The 20,604-nt window shown below is 47.3% G+C and overlaps 1 long non-coding RNA gene across 1 annotated transcript in view; it reads right to left on the bottom strand.

Annotated features, from left to right (window-relative positions):
• Positions 1 to 5,092: 5,092 nt before the first annotated feature.
• LOC117889523 overlaps positions 5,093 to 20,604 on the bottom strand; it is a 29,835-nt gene continuing 14,323 nt past the window's right edge. The window contains exon 2 of the long non-coding RNA XR_004648504.1: positions 5,093 to 7,329. This is a non-coding gene — a long non-coding RNA (uncharacterized LOC117889523). The remainder of the gene's footprint in view (positions 7,330 to 20,604) is intronic.

Raw genomic sequence — 20,604 nt, 5'->3', positions numbered from 1 at the left:
TTAAAGTCTAAATAAACTTCTGAATCTGGAAAAAAAACCAACAACCACCTCTAATTGTAATTGAGCTGCCTATGAAATGTCTGCATTTTGAGCAATCGTTAAATATTTGTAAAATGAGAACCACCAGCTCTATCTCTGGGTCTTGGGTTCTGGGACGATATCACATGCTTTTTACCAAAGACCGAATGCAGGTGGTGCTTTTTTTAAAGATTCTCTCTTCCACAGTGTGTGGAAGGTTGGGAGGCTGCAGTAAGAATTGCATCCATTTCTGCCTCCGATCCCTTGTACCAATACACTCTGATGTAACATTTGTACATGCAAAGGGAAAACCGAGGTATCAAACATGATTGTCTGCCTGGCTGAGAGTAGCTGAGATATTTGCCTGGAGTGGCAGCTAAGTTTTGTTATAAATAGCACTTTGTAACTGCTAAAATCCCTGGCACCAAAGATCTTGGTAACAACACGTTGGTCTGATTCTCAGGGCATCAAGAGGTTAAAGATGTTGCATACAAAGACCATTGGCAAGCCTTTTCCTGATAGTCATTGCCACACTTCATAGAAAATCCATCACTCTGCATGTCCACATAGCATTTGGGTTTTCCAATCTCTTGTTGTTTGGCTGAGCCCAAAATTTATAGTTCAAAGTACCAAATGGTGACGGTCTTCTAGTTAAAGTTCACTATATTAGTGCTGATCATGTGCACACCCAAACCCAACTGATTTCTTATAGAACAACTGTAATGTGGACAAAGAACAAACTCTATCTTGGAGGTTGAAATAGGGAAGAGGGAACAGTCTTGTTTGCGGATTCCCTTTCTACTTGTCCATAAACTTCTGCCAGCTGTGAGATTGTATCAGGATGCTGTGGAGGTGGGAGGGAGGCAGTGAGACTACATTACAGAGAGAAAAAAGAACACACGCGCTTGAACACTAGTGCAACTGGTTGGTACACCTAAACTAAAGAGGCTTTTCGGGGAAATCCAAGTCAGGAAGGTGGGAAATGCAACTTACAAATAGCAAGGTAGCTTGGTTTCCCCGAATGCAATATTTTTTGCACCACCTCTCCTCTCTTAGCTCTGTGTTGTGGCTGGGTGAAAAGATTTGCTTTCTCTTTGTTCTTGCCACACAAGAAAGGAAGCATTTTAGTTGCTAAACTAAATTAAAATGTAACTTTGAATTATTTTCAAAGCCAGTAATGCTTCTGTTGTAATAGCTATAAATATGGGAGGCTTCCACGAACTGCATGAGATTATCTCAGGAAGTGTTGATATCTTTGTTGCTAAGATCTGATCTTCAGTAATCACTACATTTCCTGAAATGCTAAGGCCCCTATAGAACTGAGAGCAGCAAGGAGATTGCCTTGTGGGTCCTATAAAGCTGCAGCCTGGGCCTCTCCCTCTGCTTTCCCAATAACTGAACTGTGCCCATGCATAGTTAGTAAATTTCATGTGCTGACAGTGTGCTGAATGCAAGATAGCTCCTGGGGAAGAGAAGGGCACAAAACACTGAATTAGACGAGAGAGGCTTTAGACCAGGGGTGTGCAAACTGCAGGCCAGATCTGGCCCAACAGCTGTTTTAATCCGGCCCTCGAGCTCCCGCTGGGGAGTGGGATCTGGAGCTTTCCCCGCTCCAGCCAGGTAGTAGGGTTGGGGGCTGCTTCATGCTGCTCCCAAAAGCAGCAGCATGTCCCCCTCCAGCTCTTATGCGTAGGGATAGCCAGGGACTATGCGCGCTGCCTCCACAGCTCTCAGTGGCCAGGAACCGTGGCCAATGGGAGCTGCAGGGGCAGTGCCTGCGGACAGGGCAGAGTGCAGCGGAGCTGCCTGGCCATGCCTCTGCATAGGAGCTGGAGGGGGGACATGCTGCTGCTTCCAGGAGCCGCTTGAGGTAAGCGTCGCTTGGAGCCTCCACCCCTGAACGTCATCCCCGCACCTATGTCCCAATCCCCTGCCCACACCCCCAGCCCGGAGCCCCCTCCTGCACTCTGAACTTCTCATTTCTAGCCCCACCCTGGAGCCTGCACCCCCAGTCAGAGCCCTCACCCCCCTCCTGCACCCCAACCCCAATTTTGTGAGTTTTCATGGCCCGTCATAGAATTTCTATACCCAAATGTGGCCCTTGGGCCAAAAAGTTTGCCCACCCCTGTTTTAGAGAAATGGGGATTGGTTGAATTTCTGTTTACTTGCCAGCTAGCAGATGCTAATACATCGATTGCTCTTATTTCTGATAGAGAAGTTTATTTGGGAAGCCATTTTTGAGTATCAAATGAGTACAATAATGTACATACAAGTAGTGCTTCAAATGAGTGCAAATTTGCTGTACGCATCTGTGGGAGTAGGGTATTTACATCTCTTCTAGTACTGGTGTGGTGTCTTGGGGATCATGCAGACCAATAAGGGATTCTGAAACCGCCTGCCCTGTAATCTTGGAGTACGTTTATGCTGTGCTGCTATGGCTCAGAATCTGATGCCGGTGGCCTGTCTACAAGCAGAATGTCTCAGCCTGGCTTTTACAAGCCTAGTTACTCCTTTCAGGGTGACACCAACAGCCCTTCTAGCACTGTCTGAGTTCATAATTGCCCAGCTGTTGGACCATTCCCCTCTGGTTCATCACCGCTAAAGGAATGAAACCAGTCCTCCCCCCGAGCTTACTTTGGCACATACACTTCACGCAGTTTGCACTCTGGAGATTTGCTTGGGGTAAAAACAATAAACAAAGATTTATTTAATAGAAAAACCACAGATTCAAAGATGAAGTAGTAATGGAAGCAAACAAAATTGCAGCCTCAAGCTCTATGCTTTTAGAGGTGATAAAATCCCTTTTCTAATACAAGTTACCTTTGGTCTTTGAACAATTTCCTAGTGTACCCCCTGACCGTAGGGGCCTCCAGAGTTTCAGAGACCACTTCCTGCTTGGAGACTGTCCCTCAATTTCTACATGCTTTCATTTCAAACTCTTTCCATTTTAAAAGGGTTTTTTCTTCAGTCACTACAGATATTCAAAATTGTGAAATGCCCATGTTGTTCCATTATCTTTAATGGCTCATTGTTGCATTTTCTGGAGTTGTACAATAGATGGTTACTTGTGTTTAGTTTTGTATAAACACCTGGGATGGGAGGTGCCCCCTCCCTGCTGTGAGATGTAGTTGAAATTGTAGTACAGGTTATGAGCACATTTTTCTATATACATAAATATGTGTATTCATAACCATAGTTTCTTTGAGTACAGTCCCTATGGGTGGTTCAGTGTAGGTGTGTGCATGTGCACCCCTGTGCTGCTTATTGGAGAATTTCAATAGCAATCCATCCCACCAGTGCACACACAGTTCCCCCCTGCCTAGAGATGGAGCTAAGAGCTCTCTGTTCACAGATCGTTGAACCCCTATAGTTCTGCAAATTTTAGCTTCCTTTGAAGCCTTTTTCTTTTAGTACCTTGTTTGTGTTTAGTTGGCTGTGCCAAAGAAAAAGAAGAAAGGGTTTGCCTTCTGCCAACTACGGTTGGGGGAAAGGGGGAGATGACACCCCTGGGCAAGGGTATGCTTGGCTCACCAGGATTCAAAAAGTACCTTATCTGCAAAGAATCCATCCCAGTGATGGATAGAGACATTCACAGTGCATTCGCTGCTCCGGGGAAAGGCACAATCCACAAAAGTGTGGTTGGTGCCAGCAGTTAAATCCAGGTCCTGGAAGGATAGAGAGTTAAGACTTAAACTCCAGCTCATGGAGTCGGCCCTTCAACCTCCAGAGTCCCGGCAACCTTCTATGTCGAAGGCAGGTGATTCCAAGGAGACGAGCCCCTCACTTGAGACCAATAAGAAAAGCTCAGAGTCCCCATAGCAAGCCCTGATCAAGCCAGAAACTATCTCCGGCTCCATTGATACCGACGGCAGTGAAGCCGTCTAGAGCTGGTACCCAGGGCATGTGTGGTACCAAACTGACAGAGCAAGTCTATTTGCCCAAAGTCCCAATGGGCACAGGAAAAATAGTACCGGCACTGCAGGGGCATGAAAAGCATGAAAGATCTGCCCTGGGGAAGGCTACATTGACATGGTCATCGCCACCGACCTGGTGCACGTGGCACTAACAGACCATATGATTAGGTCCATGTCTTTGATTCCATTGGTACAAGCTTCTCTGCACTGACAACCACCAGCACCAGCATCCGCACTGGCAGATTTCTGGTGTGCAACGGATCTCTTGGTGTCTGATGCACCAGACTCGCCCCTATTCAGTGCCAGGCTCTCCCAGACCATTCAACTCAATGACCTCTCCATGCTGCGCATCATCTTTCTCCTCATCAGAGTCAGACAGTGAGCAAGAGGACTTGGGTTCCCTCCGCTCGTTCTACCTGCCCTACGGGTCTCAATTTCATCATGGACACCTGGCACCCAACCCTCAGCCTCTATGGTTTAGGCAGCTATGGTACCAGGCTCCTGCCCTCAATGGCTCTGGCAGGCTGAGGCAACAAACCTTCCAGGCCCTTAGAGTGATATACCAACAGGCAAGGAGGTATCCTCCTTCAGCTGTGGTGTCAGTAGGATTGAAACCACCCGAGCACCTGGGGGAGGAAGATGAGGCTGAGGCAGAAAAGGAAGACACCCCTCAAGCTCATCTCTTGTCCTCACCTGATGAGGCAGTGATGCCCCCTCTGCCATCCATGGTAGATAATTTTAAATCATTCTAGGACTTAGCTCAGAAGGTGGCAGAAGCCCCACAAATACAGCTGCACCAAGTTACTGAGCCTTACCACAAACTGGTAGACATTCTGCACTCTTCCACCTCTGCCAGAGTGGTCCTTCCTGTTAATGAGGTGCTTCTGGATCCTGCCAGAGTTATATGGCAGATCCCTGCGTCGATCTGCCGACATGCAAGCGGGCGAGCAAAAAGTATTATTAATGGAATTTTTATTTTCCTACCCCACCTCCAAATTCCATCACTGTGGATGTGGTCAACCAGTTTAAATCCACCCTGTATGACCAAAACTGGAAACACTTGGATCTGTTTGGCAGAAAAGCATATTCATCAGCCACTCTTCAGTTCCAGGTGACTAATTACCAGCTCCTGTTGGCCAAATATGACTACCAGAACTATGTGAAACTAGCTTCTTTTATTGATCAGCTCCTGAACTCCCACAAAGACCAATTTATGGCAGTAATTAACAAGGGCCAGCTGGTGGCAAAACAATCTCTCCAGTCCGCATTTGAACGTGTCACCGTGTCTGCCATGTCTATTTCTACGGCCGTGGTTATGAGAAGGGCGTCGTGGCTGCAGTTGTTCTGCTTCCTTAAAGAGGTCCAAACCATAGTGGAGGACCTTCCCTTTGAGGGAATGAATCTGTTTGCCGAAAAGACAGATGCGTCCGTTCACGTGTAGAAGAATTCTTGGGTGACCCTTTGTTTCCTAGGGATATACGTGCTGGCCTATGAGAGAAAATACAGCCCTCAGCCACCGTTTAAGCCCCAGTCATTGCAGTACATGCCTCAGTACTTGTCACAGAGATCTTATGAGCCACAGAGTAAGAAATCAAGCAAAAGGAATCAGGGCTACAACTGACTTCATCTCAGCCCTCAACCTTGAAGCAGCAGTTTTGATGGGTTGGTTGAGGTGCCTGTAAAACACTGTCCTTGCCACCTTATGATGGGAAACCCCACTCCTCCTTTTGGAGACCGCTTTACCCCTTTCCACAGCATCTGGGAACAGATAAGCTCCAACAAGTAGGTGTTGGAAATCATCCAGAATGGATATGCCATTCACCTCCTCCCTTTCCCTTCCCAAACACCCTTCCCTGTCCCTCTTCAGGTATCCATCTCATAAGTCTACTATGTCAAGAGGTAAACAGTCTCCTCAGCATAGGAGCTATAGAACCTGTGCCCGTACATCTCAGAGGCAAAGGCTTCTACTCTTGTTACTTCCTGATACCAAAGAAAAGGGGAGTTTGGAGACCTATACTGAACCTCAGAGTGCTCAACAAATATGTCAAAGCACAGAAATTCAAGATGGTCACCCTATCAGTGATCATCCCAATTGGTTTTCGGTCCTCGACCTTCAAGACTCATACTTCCACATTTCTATCATACCAAGTCACAGGCGTTAGCTCAGATTCATGCTGGGCCAGGACCACTACCAGTACAGAGTACTCCCTTTCGGCCTCTCATTGGCTCCCAGAGTGTTCTCCAAGATCCTCCCGTAGTAGTGGCCCACTTATACTCTCAGGTCGTGATGATTTATCCCTACCTAGATGATTGCCTTCTCAGGGCACGGTCTTGCACAGAGGCCCAACAAGTCACCTGTTTCTGAATCTGGGCCTACAGATCAATGAACAAAAATTGACCTTAACACAGGTTCAAAGACTAGAATTCATCGCAGCTGAACTTGACTTCATTCAGTCGAGGGCACTCCTTTTATATCACAGATTTTTCAGTCTCTCCTCGTTGATAGAGACAATACAATCCAGTTCCCAAATCTTGGCCGGACATTGTCTTTAGCTTCTGGGGCACATGGCCGTGGGCACATCACTTATTATTGCTCATGCCAGATTACATATGAGATGCCTCCAAGCATGGTTCGGTTCAGTTTACAGGCCGAATAGAGACAACATGGGCAAGCTTTTATCAATGCCCACCAGGGTCAAGCAATGGGGCCCTGATCCCAATTGCAGCCTCTAAGTGCTTGTGTAATGGTAATAAAGAAAACAGAAGAATTTGTTTCCCAATAAACATCTGTATGGAATCCCATTTGCTCAGTCTTCCCCATCCCTTCTGACCACCGACACATCCCTCATAGGATGGGGAGTGCATCTCAATGGTCACACAATACATGGCAAATGGTCTCCAGCAGAGACGTGCCACCACATCAACTTGCTCAAGCTCAGAGCAGTCGAAACACGTGCGCTCACTTCCTCCCGCTGATCATGCGTACAAAGGTCATGACGGACAACATGACCTGCATGTACTACATAAACTGACAGGGAGGCACCAGATCTTATTCCCTGTGCGTCTAAGCACTGAAGCTATGGAACTGGTGCATCTCCCACAGTGTCCTAATATCAGTGGCCTACCTACCGGGAATACACAACCTGACAGCTTACATGCAGCCACAAATTCCTGCAAGACCATGAATGGGAAATAGTCGGCGATTCTATACAACATATTCTGACAATGGGATACACCAGTAATTGACTTGTTTGCTACTCATCAGAACAAGACGTGTCCACAAGACTGCTCCAGGGCAGGGCCTGGACAATGCTCCATGGGAGCTGCTCTTCTTCCTTCCTTGGGATAAGGGTCTTCTTTACGCCTTTCCCCCTGTTTCCTCCTATTGCTGAAAGTCCTGTTGAAGATAGAAAGGGAAAAAGCAAATATCACTCTGATTGCCCCCACCTGGCCTAGGCAGATTTGGTACCCTTACCTGTCACAGCTGGCATGTCCACCGATGACTCTGCCAATCACTTCTTACCTCCTGTCGCAGAACAAGGGTCACACCCTCCACACCAATCTGCAAGTCCTTCAACTCAAAGCATGTCTCCTTCATGGTTCCAGCACATAGAAACATCTTGCTCTGAGGAGGTGCTATTACATAATAGAAAGGGCACTACTCATCATATCTACCTTCAAAAATGGAAGAGGTTCCAGATCTGGTGCCAGACCAAGGACATCACCCCTAATTCAGCCACAGGTGGTCCTAGAGTACCTGTTAACCTTAAAGAAATCGGGTCGCTCTATTAGCTTGTTGAAGGTTCATTTAGCAGCAGTTGCAGCCTCCCACCAGCAGGTAGAAGACTACTCAATCTTCAAGCACCCAATTATGAAGAGGTTTCTTAAAGGCATAGCAAACCTCTTCCCACAACCCAGGCCTCCCACTCTCCAGTGGGACCTCAATATAGTGATAAAATGGACAACATGGCCTGCATGTACTACATAAACTGACAGGGAGGCACCAGATCTTATTCCCTGTGCGTCTAAGAACTGAAGCTATGGACTAGACCACCATCTGAACCCATGGCCTCTTGTTCACTAACGATTCCATGAAGACTCCGTTCCTCATCGCCATCACTTCAGCCAGAAGGATAGGGGAGAGAGAGTTTTGATAGTGCATCCCCCTTTTACTATGTTCTTCCCTGACAAGGTCACACTCAGACCACATCCAAAATTCACCCCTAAAGTGACTTCTGCATTTCACATGAATCAACTTATTCAGCTTCCAACATTTTATCCCAAACCACTTGAGGACAACAGGGAAGCCACCCTTCATACAGTCGATGTGAGAATAGCCTTGGCCTTCTATTTGGACAGAACAAAGACCTATAGAAAATCTCTGAGACGCTGCCTCTCCATTGTGGATAGATCGAAAGGGGCAGCTATCTCAGCTAAGTGGCTTTCCACGTAAGTTGCTGGCTGTATTAAACTCTGCTACCAATTGCATGGGGTAGCACCCCCGTCTTCAGTACGCATGCATTCCACAAGGTCAGCCTCCTCGTCTTCCCCCCAAGGGTATCCCTATATCAGAGATCTGCAGAGCGCTATCTGGGCATCTGTGTATATCTTTGCAGAATATTATGCCATCCTGGGGGATTCGACTACAGACGCTCAATTCGGTGCCACAGTACTGTCACCTCTATCAGACTTGACTCCGAAGTCCCAGCCTCCAGCAGTTGGTACTGCTCAGTAGTCACGTACAGTGGAGCACCATAGGGACACTACTCAAAGAAGTTACCTTGTGCAGTAATGATGGTTCTTCGAGATGTGTGTCCCTATGGGTGCTCCACGACCCACCCTCCTCACCTCTACTTCGGAGTTTCATTGGTTGACTCTACGATAGAGAAGGAACTGAGGAGGAAGTCCCTGTACACACCGGCTTGCCTCATGGCAGGTGGGAGTCCTGCATGCGCCGGCGGGACGGACTGCTATTGAAATTCTCCAATCAGCAGCACGAGTCTGCACACACACTTCTAGTGGAGCACTCATAGGGGAACACATCTCGAAGAACCATTGTTATTGCACAAGGTGAGTAACTTCTTGTACACAGCTCATAATGACCAAGTTCAGAACATGACAAGCATTCATAAAAGACCTTATGTGATGTATTTTTATACACAACAATATTGTATACAACCAGTTGCTTCAATTACTTATTCCTTCGGATTTAGAGCCNATTTCATAACTCTATTCTCCACTCCATCATCCAAGTCTTCAATAAAAAATCTTGAATAGTACCAGATTCAGATAGACCCCTGTGGGACCTACTAGATACATCTCCCCAGTTTGATAGTGTAAAGTTGACTCCTTGAGTATGGTTTTTCAACCAGTTCTGCTCCCACGTTACAATAATTTAATCTAGACCATATTTGTCTAGTTTTCTTATGAGAATGTGATACCTTTCTCTGCTAGATCAAAGAGCCCATTATTAGATATTTGTTCCCCATGTAGGTAATTGCAGACTATAATCAAGTCTCTCTTTAACCTTTTCTTTGTCAAGCTAAATAAGGTAATGTGGGACCATGTCAAAAGCCTTACTAAAGTCAAGATATATCATGTCTGTCGTTTCCCTTCTATCCAGTAGGCAAGTTACCCTGTCAAAGAAGGAAATCAAATTGGTTGGTCATGGTTCTTATTTTATCCTGATTGTCACAACCGGCCAACCTGAAGATATGAGTAGGTGAATGCTTTTTCAACTCTGCTCTTTCTTCCACACTAAACAAGAGTCACTAGGCTTTGAATATTGCAGGGCAATATTTTATTTATCTTCAGATGTTCTTTCTTGCTGTTATCTCTAAAAGGGGGGTCTGCTTAGTTGGGCTGATGAGGGTGCTGTGTTGTTGAACAGGAATATTTGTAGAACAGAGTAGTAGTTGCTTGGTTTCAGGAGCTCTGGCTTTTCACACTGCAGTGTCTGATAAATTGATTCTGTAATAATTTGTTCTAGTATCTTTTCAGGTCTAGAAGTTAGGCTGGTTGATCTATAATTTCCCAAGTCTGTCTTTCCTCCTTTTAAACGACAGGTGCTACGTTTGTTCTTCTTTAGTCCTCTGGACCCTCATCTGTGCTCCATCAGTTCTCGAAAATAATTGCTAATGGTTCAGTGACTCCTTCATCTAATTTCTTAAGTACCCTGTGATGAATTTCATCAGGCCCTGCCGGCTTGAATACATCTAACTTCTGTAAATATTCTTTAACCTGTTCTTTCTAGATTCCAGTCTATGTCCCTTCCCCTTTGTAGTTAATATTAGTTGTTCAGAATGATAGTCTTCTCTTCATTTAGGTGACAACTATTAGGGCTTGGTGCTCAATCCTCAGTTGTTCCTAGATTCTGCACTAGTCATACATGCCCACCATGCTTTTACTTGGGGCATCAATTCAAGGAAACGGCCCCATTTCATTTAGATCCCCATTAGCAAATTAATCTGTAAACTGTTCTTAAAATGAGACCCTTCTACCTGCTCCTGGGATACTTCCTGTTATAAAGCCAGAAGGGACCATTGTGATCATCTAATCTGACCTGCATAACAATTAATTCCTGTTTGAACTAGGGCTATAATTAGCAAGCAGTCTGTTTAAAACTTATTTAGTTTAAATGAATCTAGTCCGGCATTGCGAGTTCTTGGTGGAACTGGGGCCTGCCTTTCTGGCTGCCTGGACACCACCAATGCTGAGCAACAGGTTCCCTGGTGCTCCTGGTTGAATTACTTGATTTATTGACCTGGCAAAAGGCCTGAGCTTTCATCTGACTTGCCTAAAGAGCAGACTTTACCTAGGCAGGAGTAGGGTCACTTTGGCTCACAGGATGACACGCACTTTCTCTCTCTGTCTCTCTCTCATATGTTATGTGAATGGCTTGAGTAAATCCATAAACTGCCAAAGCATTTGTACTGGTGCATAGAAGTCCAAAACTCTCGGCCTGTTGCCTGTACAGAGCAAATGTTTGTAGTTGTATTCATAATAGCAGTTCTCTGCCCTCAGAGGAATGCTTTCTCCAGACAGGTGGAATGCATTCAACTCTGCGGAGGGGAGTTAGCTCAGTGGTACAGTCAGTCCCATTTTTCTACCTGTACTACCTTTATTCCTTAAAATTCACACAGCTCCCGCTTTTCCAAGGGACCAGGCAGGCTGCATTCCTCTCCTGACATTATTTTAATTGCTTTCAAGCACCAAGCTATTGCAGTGTGTGTACGTGAAGGTTTCAAAGGCTACAGCTCTGAACAATCATTGCCAATCATTACAGAATCAGATACTTCAGGTATGCACTTTCTGTAGCTGCTTTCTTCCCCCAGAGCTTTTACAAATCTAACAAGCTGGTATACACAGAGGGACCAATCCAGCCACCCTTGTAGTAGAGCAGAGCAGCTATTGTACATCATACACAAGTTCAAGAGAGGAAATTAAGATGACTACTTTTATTGTGTCAGAATGAATTTCAAAATGTAACTGTTAATAATCTTCATCAAAGTGACTCTCTTGATCAATCATCAGTGAACTGAAAGAAAGCATAAAGTCATTGCTGGTAAAGTTTGCATGTGCCAAACTGGTGAATTAGGCAAATAAGAACAAGTCATCAATACAGAGTGGGTAAGCTTGGGTACAAACAGTATACATTTAAATACACCTACATGCATGGTTATACATCTAGGAACAAAAACTAGGTCATTCTTATGGGAGGGGGAACTGTATACTGGAAAGTAGTGACTCTGAAACAGACCTGGAGGTTGTGATGGAAACCAACTGACCATGATAGAATTCAAGATCCTATGGAAAGGAGGACAGCAAAACAAGGACACTAGACTTCAGAAAGGCAGATTTCAGCTGACTCAGAGGCCTTGTCTTCACTTACCGGAGGGTCCGGCGGCACGCAATCGATGTTCTGGGATCGATCCCGGAAGTGCTCGTAGTCGGCGCCGGTACTCCAGCTCGCCGAGAGGAGTACGCGGCATCGACGGGGGGAGCCTCCCTGACGCGTCTGGACCGCGGTAAGTTCGGACTAAGGTACTTCGAATTCAGCTACGTTATTAACGTAGCTGAATTTGCGTACCTTAGTCCAAAGTAGGGACTTAGTGGGGACCAGGCCAGAGAAACAGTAGACAAGGTCCCAGGGAAAGACCAATTAGGAAGAAAAGGAGTTGAAGGGGACTGGCCGTTCTTAAAAGATGTAATACTGGAGACTCAACATCAAGTTATTCCAATGCAGAGGAAAGATAAGAGCCACTGGTGGTCAATGTGGCTGCACAAGGAACTTTTTATCGATCTAAAAACCAAAAGGGATACATATAGGAAATGGAAGGAGGGGCATTGTTAGAGGGCTTTCCCTCAACCCTCCCACTTCCCTGGTTCTTGTCACACAGACAGCAGAAGGCCGAAGTGCAGACAATGTGATGTTTATTGGGGTTGGTTTCCAAGCAAGCATCTTCCAAAGCCCTTCACATCAGTCAGGCTTATCCCTATACAATGATAGTCTGTTCCCCAGTGTTCCCTTCCCAGCTCTGATGCCACAGAGCATTTACCCCTGTCCCTCTTCCCAGCTCTGACTCCGCAGAGCCTTGCCTCTGTCCCTGTTCCCCGTCCCCCCCCACACGTAGCAAACGTGATTCCAATTTCCCTTCCTCCCACTTCCTGTTTGCCTCCAGTTTATATAGTAATATTTTCAGCTATATCTTAACCAATCATTTTACTGAAATTTAACTAACCAATCCTAACATATTGTAACATAATTCTCTAACCAATTATATCCCACTACCCTAATTAATTTACACCTAGCAATTACACCTGCGTAGGAGCTGGAGGGGGGAGATGCGGCTGCTTCTGGGAATCGCTCAAGGTAAGCACTGCCTGGAACCTGCACCCCTGAGCCTCCCCCCATGCCCCAACCCCCTGCCCAGCCCTGATCCTCCTCCTGCCCTCTAAACTCCTAGATCCCAGCCCAGAGCCCTCTCCTACACCCCAAACCCCTCCTCCTCAGCCGGAGCCCTCACCCCTGCCCTAGCCCTGATCCCCCTCCCTACCCCTGGCTCCCAGCCCAGAGCACCCGCCTACACCCCAAACTCATCATCCCAAGCCCCACCCCACAGCCTACACCCTCAGCCGGAGCCCTCACATACCATCCTCGCACCCCAACCACCCCTGCCCCATCCTGAAGCCCCCTCCTGCACCCTGAACTCCTCATTTCTGGCCCCACCCCGGAGCCTGCACCCCCTCCCACACTCCAACCCCAATTTTGTGAGCATTCATGGCCCGCCATATAATTTCTACACCCAGAGATGGCCCTTGGGCCAAAAAGTTTGCCCACCCCTGGAATAGTGCGAGCATGTAGGGTCAAAATCAGGAAAGCCAAGGCAAAGAATGAGTTACAGCTGGTAAGAAATGTTAGAAATAACATGAAGGGGTTCTTCAACTATGTCAGACAAAAAAGAAAGATCAAGGATACTGTGAGTCCTCTGCTCAATGGAGAAGGTGAACTGGTAACCGAAGATGATAGGAAGGCAGAACTGTTCAATGCCTACTTTGCTTCAGTCTGCTCACAAAATATAACACTACTGAATGACTAGTGAAGTTACTATAGACAATAAAGGGGACTATATCATAGAATATCCGGGTTGGAAGAGACCTTAGGAGGTCATCTAGTCCAACCACCTGCTCAAAGCAGGACCAATCCCCAGACAGGATTTTTGCACCAGATCCCTAAAGGCCCCCTCAAGGATTGAACTCGCAACCATGGGCTTAGCACAGGGGTCTCAAACTCAAATGACCATGAGGGCCATGTGAGGACTAGTACATTGGCCCAAGGGCCGCATTACTGACACCTCCCCCCCGCCCCCACTCCACCCCTTCCATGAGGCCCCACTCCTTCCCCAAAATCTCCACCCCAACTCTGCCCCCCCAGGGGATGCAGGTGGGGTGTGGTGGGGGCTCAGGGCAGGGAGTTGGGGTGTGGGGTGCAGGAGGGGGGTGAGGGAGGGGGCAGGGGGGCTGTGGCATGGGGCTCAGGGCAGTGGGTTGCGATGCAAGAGGGGTGCAGGGTGTGGCAGGGGGTTCAGGGCAGGGGGTCAGGGTGCAGTAGGCGTGCGGGGTGAGGCAGGGGGTCGGGGTGCAGGGTGCGGCAAGGGGCTCAGGGCAGGGGTCAGAGTGCAGGAGGGGTGCAGGGTACGGCAGGGGGTCGGGGCACAGGAGGGGTGTGGCATGGGGCTCAGGGCAGTGGGTTGGGATGCAGGAGGGGTGCGGGGTGAGGCAGGGGGTTGGGGTGCAGGGTGCGGCAGGGGGCTCAGGGCAGGGGGTTTGGCAAGCAGGATCTGGCCCGGCACGTACCGGGGGCAGGGCAGACAGGCAGGCAGGGAGCCTGCCCTGCCCCCACAAGAGGCTGGAACGTGGGGAAGGGGGGGCGGAGGGGTTGTGCATTTCTGTTGCTTGAGGCACTGCCTCCAGCAGCTCCCATTGGCCGTGGTTCCCTGTTTCCGGCCAATGGGAGCTGCTGGGGGCGCTGCCTGAAGTAACAGCCACACACAGTCCCTCCGCCCCAGCTTCCCCAGGTTCCAGCTTCTTCCCGGAGCTGTGCAGGGTAGGCAGGCAGGGAGCTCTGGTAAACACTGGGGGAGCGGGGGGGGGGGGGCTGCGAGGGGCTCGCGGGCCGCAGAAAATCACCCCATGGGCTGCATGCGGCCTGCGGCCCGCGTGTTTGAGACCCCTGGTTTAGCAGGCCAATGCTCAAACCACTGAGCTATCCCTCCCCCTATGCAGATTGGGATAAGTATGAACATGTCAGAAATTTTCTGACCAACTTGAATTAATTCAAATCAGTGGGGCTGGATGCTATTCACCTGAGGGTGCTGAAGGAATTAGCTGAAAAAATCTTGGAGCCACTGGCAATAATATTTTCAAACTCATGGATGACGGGAGAGGTCCCAGAAGAGCGGAGATGGGCTAGTGTAGTGCCCAGCTTTAAAAAGGGGGGAAAGGATGAGCTGGGGAACTATAGACTAGTCAGCCTGACTTTGACACCTGGAAAGTCACTAGAGCAATGTATAAAACATTCAGTTTGAGAAGACCTGGAGGATAAAGGGGCAATCATTAGCAGTCAGTGTGGATTTACCAAGAACAAATCATGCCAAACCGGATTAATTTCCTCCTTTGACAGGGTAACTGATTCGGTGGATCAGGGGAATGTGGTGGACAAAATATACCTGGACTTCAGCAAGGCTTTTGCCACAGTCCCAACTGACATTCTCATAAGTAAGCTGGAGAAATGCAGGCTAAACAGAACAACCATTAGTTAAAAGCAATAGAGAGTCCTGTGGCACCTTTAAGACTAACGGAACAGAGGTGCCACAGGAGACTCTATTGCTTTTTACAGATCCAGACTAACACGGCTACCCCGCTGATACCTTAAAACCATTAGTTAACTGCAAACAAAGAGTAACTATTAATGGAATGATGTCAGATTGGAGGGAGGTTGTGATGTTCCCCTCTGGTGTTATCCAGACTGGTGCTCTGCTAGGTCACTCCAATCTTAGACTCTGGGAGCCAGCCTCACCCTGCTCTGCTGTGAGAACCCCCACTCCGGGGCTGTTCACCCACAGCCTCTGGCATGTAAGCTGCTCCTAGCTACTTGCAATGGAATGACACTAGCCAATATCTCTGGTCCCAGATGCAGCCCTAGGAACCGCTGTCTTGCAGTGTCCAGTTATGCCCATTGGACGTTGCAAGCTAAATGAGTTTGTCAATTTAACAAAGAAATTGATATGTACCAGGCTTGTTATCCCAAGTGGAGTCTGACATGCTTCAAACCAAACACACTGCTTTATTTATTAACTTTAGAGTGATTTATTAACTGTAGATTTTAAGTGATTATAAGTCAAAGCATAACAAGTCAGATTTGGTCAAATGAAATAAAAGCAACGCGCATTCTAAGCTGCTCTTAACACTTTCAATGCCCTTACAAACTTAGATGCTTCTCACCACAAGCTGGCTGCTTGCCCTTCAATCAGGCTCTCCCCTTTGTTTAGTGCTTCAGTTGCTTGGTGTGGTGTCTGTAGATGTAGGTGGAAGAGAGAGGAAGAGCAGGCAAAGGTGTCTCTCCCTTTTATCATGTCCTTTCTTCCCTCTTGGCTTTGCCCCCCCCCTCTTCAGAGTCAGGTGAGCATTACCTCATCGCAGTCCCAAACAGACCAGGGGGGTGACTTACTGGCGAGTCCAATAGATCCTTTGTTGCCTAAGCCAGTGTCCTTTGTTTCTATGAGGCTGGGCTGGGTTTGTCCCATACGTGCCCTGATGAGGTGTGAACTTCCCCTCTGCTTCTGGAGAGTTTTTGCCTGGGCTTGCTTTAAGCCACGAGGAAACATTTTCAGCCTCATAAGTATACATGAAATTACAACCTATAACAAACATTACTAGAACAACGATTACTAGAACAACAATGCTCAGTATATCATGAGCCTTCTGAAGACATCCGACATGACAAACTTTGCATTAGATACCACACAATCATATTATAAGGATGAACATGGGGGTGTAGGGTGTTCCCATGAGGTACAGAATGTCACAGAGGTCTCAAGTCAGGGTTCCACAGGGATCTGGTGGTGGCCAACATCTTTATTAATCATCTGGCTGTAGGAATAGAGAGCATACTGATCAAGTGTGCAGATGACACAAAGCTGGGGGTGGGGCGGGGCCAATACTTCGGAGGATAAAGCTAAAATTCAGAGGGCTCTTGATAAATTGAAGAATGGGGCTATAGGCACCAAACTGAAATTCAACAAAAACAAAGGTAAGGTGCTACCCTTAAGGAAGAAAAACCAAACGCGCAAATACAGAATGAGGAAAACTGGTTTGGCAGCCGCACTGCTGAGAAGGATCTGGGAGTTGTGGTGGCTCACATCCTCAACATGAGTCAGCAATGCGCTGCTGTTGCAAAAAAAGCAAATGCAGTTTTTGGTTGCATTAACAGAGATATAGCATGCAATTCATGGGAGGTGATAGTACTGCTCTACTCGGCGCTGGTTTGCTTCAGCTGGAGTACTGGGTCCAGTTTTGGTCACCTGTGTGTAGTAAGGATGTAGAGAAACTGGAAAGGATCCAGAGGTGAGCGACAAAGATGATCAGAGGGATGAAACAGAAGCCATCTGAGCACAAACGGAAGGAACTGGGTATGTTTCATTTGGAAAAGAGAAGATTAAGGCGGTATATGTTAGATACTTGAAAGACTGCCATAAAAAAGATGGAGAAAAGTTCTCTTTTGCCACAGAAGGCAGGACAAGAGACAATGGGTTCAAACTACAGCACAGCAGATTTAGATTAAATCTCAGGGAAAACTTCCTAATTGTAAGAACAGTAGGACAATGGCACAAACGCCTTGGGAAGTTGTGGAAGCTTCTTCATTGGAGGTTTTCAAAAGGAGGCTGAAGAGCCTCCTGTCTGGGATGGTTTAGACACAACAAATCCTGTATCTTGGCAGGGGGTTAGACTAGATGCCACGTGTGGTTCCTTCTAATCCTATGATTCTATGAGCTCCCCGTGCAGTGCTATAGCTACGGGAGTGAATGTGACCATTGGATTTATAAATGGGAATAGCTGCTTAGAGTAGAGAGGAAGAATGACCTAATCGTGCTATGTAGAGCGGCCAGTCCTTGATACCAGGTCCAGTTGTGGTGGTCATACTTCAAAAAGGAGGTTGACAAATTGGAAAGGGGTCCGAAAGGAGCCACAAGAAAAGACTTGAGGAAAAGCTATTTTAGAGTGTTCAGTCTCTTGTGTTCATCCAAGTGAAGATTAAAAAGTGACTTGGTCCTGGTCTAGAAGTAGCTTCATTTAGGAGAAGATAGCAGATGCTAGAGGGCTTTTTAATTTAGCAGACAAAGGCAGAACAAGATCCAGTGGCCATCTATCCTAGGTACTTATTTGGCCCCATTACCGTAGTGTCTGAGCACCTCACAATCGTTAATGTACCTATCTTCACACCCACCCTGTGGGAGGCAGGGAAGGGCTGTTATCCCCAGTGTACAAATTGGGAACTGAGGCACACAGAGACTCAGATTTTCAAAGGTATTTAAGTGCCAAATGATGCAGCTAGAAGCCTACAGGGATTTTTCAGAAAAGTCTCTGCCTGCCTGCCTCCCATTGCTTTCAGATGGGAATCTTGGAAAATCTGTTGCTTGCCTATGGTCACACAGGAAGCCAGGGGCAGAGCAGGGAAGGAAATCTGGGTCTCTTCAGCCCCAGGCTAATGCACTATGGCCTAGACCATCTGACCTCTTTTAACTGAAGGTGAAGCGAGACATATCTGAAGTGGAAAGAAAAATGCCAATGTTTATTTCACAGCTAGAGTAATTAACCATTGGAACAACTGACCCAGGGATGTGGTGATTCTTCGGTCAGCCGGAGTCTTTAAATCATGATTGGCTGTCTCTTTCTCAAGGAAATGCTCCAGTTCAGCTAGAAGTGATGGCCTGAGCTGTGCAGGAGATCAGACTGGCTGATCACAATGGTTCCTTCTTGCCCTATAAATCTATGAATCAACCAGACTCTAACACTTATGTAGACTCATTGTCTTCACTGGAGCAGAGTTTGAATTCCACAACCCAAAGGAAATGGATTAATTTCCCCAATCTTCAGACAATGTGACCAGATTCCAAGCACATTGAATTCTGTGGCTGGTGGGGGTCTAAATGCTCATCCAAGGTCCCAAATTCTGCATCAGATGGGAAGTTCTCCGGAATATTCACCTGCTCTAACTTGAAGACTTTCACTTAAATTAATATGAGACTAAGTGATATAACAAGGACAGAACAGCTCAGAGAGCATGAAGGCCAAAACACAACAGGAATTCCAGCTAGCAAGGGATGTGAAGGGTAACAAAAAGGGTTTCTACAGTTAGCAACAAGAAAAAGGTCAGGGAAAGTGTGGGACTCTTAATGAATGGGGGAGGCAACCTAGTGACAGATGATGTGGAAAGAGCTGACGTAGTCAATGCTTTTTTTGCCTCGATCTTCACAGACAAGGGCAGCTCCCACACTGCTCGCCTGGGACACACAGTCTGGGGAGGAGGTGAGGAGCCCTCAGTGGTGAAAGAACAGGTTAAGGACTATTTAGAAAAGCTGAACAGGCACAAGTCCATGGGTCCAGATCTAATGCATCCAAGGGTGCTGAGGGAATTGGCTGATGTGATTGCAGAGCCATTGGCCATTATCTTTGAAAACTCCTGGTGATCGGGGGAGGTCCCGGATGACTGGAAAAAGGCAAATATAGTGCCCATCTTTAAAAAAGGGAAGAAGGAGAACCCGGGGGACTACAGACTGGTCAGCCTCACCTCCGTCCCTGGAAAAATCAAGGAGCAGGTCCACAAGGAAACCATTTTAAAGCACTTGGAGGAGAGGAAGGTGATCAGGAACAGTCAAATGGATTCACCAAGGGCAAGTCATGTCTGACCAACCTGATTGCCTTCTATGATGAGATAATTGTCTCTGTGGATATGGGGAAAGCGGTAGACGTGATATACCTTGATTTTAGCAGAGCTTTTGATACGGTCTCCCACAGTGTTCTTGCCAGCAAGTTAAAAAAGTATGGATTGGATGAATGGACTATAAGGTGGATAGAAAGCTGGCTAGATTGTTGGACTCAACAGGTAGTGATCAATGGCTCCATGTCTAGTTTGGCAGCTGGTATCAAACGGCTTGCCCCAGAGGTCGGTCCTGGGGCTGGTTTTGTTCAACATCTTTATTAATAATCTGGATGATGGGATAGATGGCACCCTCAGCAAGTTCGCGGATAACACTAAGCTGGGGGAAGAGGTAGATTTGCTGGAGGGTAGGGATAGGGTCCAGAGTGACCTAGACAAATTAGAGGATTGGGCCAAAAGAAATCTGATGAGGTTCAACAAGGACAAGTACGGAGTCCTGCACTTGGGATGGAAGAATGGGGACCGACTGCCTAAGCAGCAGTTCTGCAGAAAAGGACCTGGGGATTATAGTGGATGAGAAGCTGGATATGAGTCAGCAGTGTGTCCTTGTTGCCAAGAAGGCTAACAGCATATTGGGCTGCATTCGTAGGAGCATTGCCAGCAGATCGAGGGAAGTGATTATTCCCCTGTATTCGGCACCGGTTAGGCCACATCTGGAGTATTGCGTCCAGTTTTGAGGCCCCCCACTACAGAAAGGATGTGGACAAATTGGAGAGAGTCCAGCGGAGGGCAACGAAAATGATTAGGGAGCTGGGGCACATGACTTATGAGGAGAGGCTGAGGGAACTGGGGTTATTTAGTCTGCAGAAGAGAAGAGTGAGGGGGGATTTGATAGCAGCCTTCAACTACCTGAAGGGGGGTTCCAAAGAGGATGGAGCTCGGCTGTTCTCAGTGGTGGCAGATGACAGAACAAGGAGCAATGGTCTCAAGTTGCAGTGGCGGAGGTCTAGGTTGGATATTAGGAAACACTATTTCACTAGGAGGGTGGTGAAGCACTGGAATGCGTTACCTAGGGAGGTGGTGGAATCTCCTTCCTTGGAGGTTTTTAAGGCCCGGCTTGACAAAGCCCCGGCTGGGATGATTTAGTTGGGAATTGGTCCTGCTTTGAGCAGCGGGTTGAACTAGATGACCTCCTGAGGTCTCTTCCAACCCTGATCTTCTATGATTCTATGA

Source organism: Trachemys scripta, chromosome 17, assembly GCF_013100865.1.
Source record: "Trachemys scripta elegans isolate TJP31775 chromosome 17, CAS_Tse_1.0, whole genome shotgun sequence".
NCBI lineage: Eukaryota > Metazoa > Chordata > Testudines > Emydidae > Trachemys > Trachemys scripta.
Note: the sequence above shows the minus strand (reverse complement) of the source record. Positions and strands in the feature narration are given on the sequence as shown.